This window comes from Rhinopithecus bieti, unplaced genomic scaffold (genome assembly GCF_001698545.2).
Source record: "Rhinopithecus bieti isolate Rb0 unplaced genomic scaffold, ASM169854v2 scaffold_84002, whole genome shotgun sequence".
NCBI classification, from domain to species: domain Eukaryota; kingdom Metazoa; phylum Chordata; class Mammalia; order Primates; family Cercopithecidae; genus Rhinopithecus; species Rhinopithecus bieti.
In genome coordinates, this window is record NW_016841755.1 from 960,289 (window position 1) to 966,288 (window position 6,000).

General features: G+C 36.2%; 1 protein-coding gene across 1 annotated transcript in view; it reads left to right on the forward strand.

Moving 5' to 3' along the window:
- ZNF407 (zinc finger protein 407) overlaps positions 1-6,000 on the forward strand; it is a 478,257-nt gene that overhangs the window by 283,149 nt on the left and 189,108 nt on the right.

The following is a 6,000-nucleotide window of genomic DNA, read 5'->3' on the forward strand; positions in this document are numbered from 1 at the left end:
GAAATAAAGTAGATTCCTTGATTAGGAGCTGTATTAGTCCATTTTCACACTGCTGATAAACACATACCCGAGACTGGGCAGTTTACAAAAGAAAGCAGTTTGTTGGACTTAACAGTTCCACTTGGCTGGGGAGACCTCACAATCATGGTGGAAGGTGAAAGGCACGTCTTACGTGGCGACAGACAAGAGAAGAGAGCTTGCACGGGGAAACTCCCCTTTTTAAAACCATCAGGTCTTGTGAGACTTATTCACTATCAGGAGAACAGCACGAGGAAGACCTGCTCCCATGATTCAGTTACCTCCCACCAGGTCTCTCCCATAACATGTGGGAATTTAAGATGAGATTTGGGTGGCGACCCAGCCAAACCATATCAGGAACACTTAAGGATGAAAAGTGTTAAACATTTATCAAATTGTATTACCTACTTTATATAATCTAATGGGTCTTATGAGTAATTATTTTCATAATACTAATTTATGTGTGCCTAGGACAGTGCTGATTTATGGTAGTTTCTTGTAATTATTAATGGAACCACTTTTTACTCAAAAATGTGTCCTAGTTCAGATGATAAGTCACTTGATGACAAAATGGGTAACTAAATGTCCTACTTTTCTTTAGGTCTCACTAGAATGGTTAAGTTTGTCAGTCATACTCAAAATGGCATGAAATTAAAATACATAAAATGTGTGATTTATGGTACATTAATGATTCTTGATATGTTGTATTTAACAAGTTAGGTACAAGTAGCTTCATTGCCCAATATGGCATTTGCAAGATCAATGCAAACTAATGCCAGCCATTCCTTTTAGATGTGTGAATATCATTCAGATTTTCAAAAGGGGTATGAATTATTGAGTTAATGGGAAATTCAATGGTTAGCATAATGTTGGAAACATAAACTAAACTTTGAAACAAGGTCCATTTTAAGTTTATAGAAGCCATCTGTGCATGCATGATTTTAATCCACTGGCTTAAGGATTCAGCATAAGAGATGACAGGAGGGGGGCCCAGTTAGTGGCAATTGTTCTTGACCACTGTTGTGATGAAGTTGGAAATGGGAAATAGTTATGGTAACAGTATGCTCTTGAGGGCTTTTTTATTCTTAATGTTTTCATTTTATCAGTGCTCAAATTGTTACTGTTTAAATGCCATTGAAGTTCACCTTGTCCCACCTGGTTGTTCCCCAGGGAACAACAGACTGCTGTGCCATCTCTGCCAGTGGTCAGGTCAGTGCCCATCGCAGTGGAGACAGGAATGCTGTGATCATGGGCATTCCCAGTGATAAGATCGATCAGGAAGCCTGCACTGAGCTGGCACAACTTTATATTTTATGTCAGGTCCAGAGGCTCCTTATTACCTTGCTATTAACTTTATACCATATAGGACAATGTCTCACAGACAGAGGTATCTGTCTTTTTGGCATTTATCTGCCTCTGTAGCACAAATCAAACATGATTCTTCCACACCAAAGTCAGTTCTTAAGACCGTTTGCTTCAACAAAACAGCTAAGCACAACTCAGTCTAGGCACTTAACTTTTATGCTGGATTTAAAATGTTTAAGCAACACACAACCTTTTTCCCCCAAGGCCAGACTTGTATGGTGCACTTGAAATCTATATTTCTCTGATGTATTCCTCTTTGACATGGTTTACCTTTTTACCACAGAGTACCCACGCAAATTATAATCAGCTTGGAAAGGGATAGGTATCAAAAGTGCTCCAAATGGTGTAAATAATTCCTCACCGCAATACAGACTGTCCAGGGAGCTGACACAAAACATCTTCCATTCTGAGATTTACTTTTATCACCTGTCAGGGACCCTTGATTCAAGGGCACAGGAGCAGATCCTCACGTGTGGTTGAACAGTCTCGGGCAGCTTAATAACCACCAGCCCGCCCAGAGGAATGTGAGTGTGTGTTTCCATGAGACGCGGTCAGCCCGTCTGACGGACAGTTGACACACAAAGGACACTGCACTATGACAACAGCCCTTCTGCTGTTCATCCTCTGGCTTTCCTTATCAATGGGGCCTGAGATGCAGTAGGTTTCTTAATGGTGATTTGAGCCAAGATCACTGCTTGTAACGGAAAAGCGACACAATTTAAACTAATAGGTACTGTTATGTAAGAGGGAAATAGGAGGAAAGGAAATTTCATCCTTGTTCTGCTTTTTGGAAAAGCACATGTACAGGTAGCCCTGTTGGCCTACAGGTAACATTGTTTGAGAGTAGTCAATATATTACTTAGATTTATGCATTCTTTTGCCTTTGAAATGACAAAGGATTTCAAAGCAGCGCTTTTACCAATATGCACCAAACCTGTTTGATCAGTCTGCCATCAGTTTTTCCTTAACAGGTATATATCTTTTCATATAATGTATGTCATCTTCAAACCATTAGCAAATGTTTAGCAAATTTAAATTCTTATTTCAAATGTGTGATATTTTCTTTCAAACTTTACAATCTAGAAGTCAGGTCTATATTTTTGTCTACATATTGAGACTAACAAATACAAAACTCCTTCTATATTTCTGTAGTGTATTTTCGCAAAGAAATTCCCCATAAAAGAGAAGAAGAATTACCAAATTATGTATTAGAGTGATAGTGTTGAACATGTATCTGATTGATGAGTTACAAATTAACTATTATATACAAATTTGAATAATCTGTGGTGGTATAAATTGACATGGACTTAAACTATCAAGAGCTCAGTTGTGTGAGCCTTGCTTAGCATAGGATTTTATGTACTGTGATATTTTTGTAGCATTATATTTTTCCCTGTCATCCTGTATAATATAATTCAAACTCGCTTAATATTACACAGTGTAATCTATTGTATGGTCAAAGGAAATATGAAAAGACCATTTATAATTTATTACAATATAATACTAGGTTAATGTGAACTGTAGAGAATATATATGACATTATTCTTTAGAAGGATTGTTTTAAATTTAAATTTTGTCACATAAAGATTTTCATGTAAGTTTAAATAAAATGAGCTACATTAAACAGAGTTTTTAAAGAGGTTATGTTAAACTACGAAACCAAGAAAATGAAGCTCAGAGATCTTAGATGACCTTTAATTTATACCATTGACTTAGGCAGTGGAGTTCATGATGTCATCCTTTTACCCCACTTCAAATATCAGCAGAATCTATGAAAAAATGAATAGTTTGAGGACACCTACCAACACTATTATAATAAACAAAAGAGCAGTGAGTTATAAGGCCAAAACATTTTATAAACACTTAGATTGAATGGAATAAGGAGACATCAGAATATATTTGTGAATTTGCATAATGAACAAAATCTTTTTTTGTTTTTGTTTTCGTTTTTTTTCTTTTTGAGACGGAGTGTCGCTCTGTCGCCCAGGCTGGAGTGCAGTGGCACGATCTCAGCTCACTGCAAGCTCCGCCTCCCGGGTTCACGCCATTCTCCTGCCTCAGCCTCCTGAGTAGTTGGGACTACAGGCGCCCGCCACCGTGCCCAGCTAATTTTGAACAAAATGTTTAAATTGCTTGACCACTTAGACTTATATTTTGAAAAGTAGAAGATTTATACTGCCTACCTAAGTCTTATTTATACAGCTACCATAATCATAATAGTATTTTGCGGGTATAAAGATGGCACACAGACCAATAGAACAGAATGGCATCCAAAAATAGACCGGTGCATCTATTTGTCAATTGTTTTTAAATAAGCCACCATATTTAAAGACAAATTTAACAAATGATGTGTGAAACCCTAATGGTGGAAATGTCAGAACACTACTGAGAGAAATTGAAGAACACCTGAACAGAGCGATGTACCAAGTTTATAGATCAGACAATTTAATATTATTAGGATTTCCATTTCATTGTCATCGATCAACCCAATTCCATCAGGCTATTTTTCTTAAAGATGTTGACAAGCTGATATTAAAATTTATATGGAAATTCAAAGGCTTGAAATAAGTCACCAACATTGAGAAAGATAGGAGGATTTACACTTCTTGATGTCAAGACTTCTTATGAAGTTGCAATAACGAAGCTCTTCTGGTATTGGCTTCAAGATAGTCAAATGTTTATCACTGGAAGACAATGGAGATTACAGAAATAGACCGATACTACATGGTGAATTGTTTCTTGTTTTTTGTTTTTTTTTTTTTTAAAGGAGCAAAGGCAATTTAGTTTTTTCAACGTTCTATGTTGGAGCAGTTGGCTATCTATGTGCAATGAAAATGAACTTTGACCCATACTTTGTACCGTATACAAAAATTAACTCAAAATGATCATAATCTAAATGTCAAACTTAAGACTATATAAATTCTAGAAGAAAACATAGGTGAAAATTATTTCTGACTTTGGATTATCAATGATTTCTTTGATACGACATCAGTAGCCTGATTTATAAAATAAAAAAGAACCTGAAAAATTATGTTGATAAATTGAAAACTTTGTAAAGTAAAACTTCTCTTTAAAAGGCACTGTAAACAGACTTAAGATAAATGACAGAGAAAGTATATATAAATGACCAATTTTATAAATAATTTTTATCCAGAATATGTAAAGAACTTTCAAAACACAATCCTGAGAAAGCAAACAACCATTTAAAAATAAGTCAAAAAGTTGAAGCAGATACTTCCCCAAAGAATATAAAGGTATGGCAGGTGAGCACATGGAAAGATCCTCTGCACCCTCGGAGGAATGCAGGTGTAAAGCGTTGACTACAACAAGCGTTGGCGGGGATTTGAAGCAAGTCATACATAGCTGGTAGGAATGTAAAATGTTCAGACCACTTTGTGAAACAGTGTGGCAGTTTCTTACAAAACAAAATGTATACCTACCGTATTATAGACATATACCTATCATCGTCCAGGATTTACCCAAGGGATGAGGAAATATATGTTCATATAATGACTGCATGTGAAGGCTCAGAGAAGATTTATTTGTTGTAGTAGCCAAAAATGGAAACAACCCAAATGTCCTTCAGTAGACAAATGGATAATCAAACTTGGTACACCGGTGTAATGGAATACTGCTCTGCAACGAAAATAAATGAAGTATTTATACTCATAGTAGCATGGATGAGTCAGAAAATAATGATGCTGAGAGAAAGAGTCCAGACAGTAGAGAATTCATACCATAAGTATGTAGGTACATACATTTCTAGGAAATGCTAACTAATATAATGGTGACAGAAAGCGTGGTGGCTTGACAAAGGGACGAACGGGGAACCGGGAAGTTAAAAGGAGTCCTTTTTGGGGTGATGATTGTGTTCATTATCTTGATGGTGGCAGAGTTTCATCAATAACAAAACTTACCAAATGGACGTTTTTGTGTGTCAATTATACCTCATTGAAGCTGTTTAAAATGCTTTGTACATTCGGCCTCGTGTGGGCAGTCTAGACAGATATAAGTCAAGTTAGTAAAATAATTTATAATATGTGTCATTTTATCGAGACCAGTGCTACCTTTGTGTTTGTTTGTCATGTGTACTGCACTTTGACATTGGTGTGCATTAAATTGCTATTTATTTGTTTAAATGAACAAAATCAAATCTTATAAATGCTATGTGTGGATGTTCATATGATTTCATGATACAGAATATTCCTGTGTCAAATTTGAATAGCTTCACCTATTTTTTATTCTTATGCAGTATGAATATCATGTATTTTCCATCAAATTAAAGCAAAATCTGCCATCATCATAAAAGTAAATTTGTGTGTAAGTCATTTCAGTACAATTGAGCTGTCTATAGCAATTTAAGTCATTTGACCAGAGGTTTAGAGACTGAGAACAAAGAGTTATTCAAGCAGACCTTGGATGACCACTTGAATAGGGTACTATAGATGGGATTTATCTTAAAGACAAAAGGCTGAAAGAGACAAAAATCCCTTTCAATTCAGATTGTTACTCTGCTTGGTATATAGTCTTTAAAAAAAATAAATAAATCGGCCGGGCGCGGTGGCTCAAGCCTGTAATCCCAGCACTTTGGGAGGCCGAGACGGGCGGATCACGAGG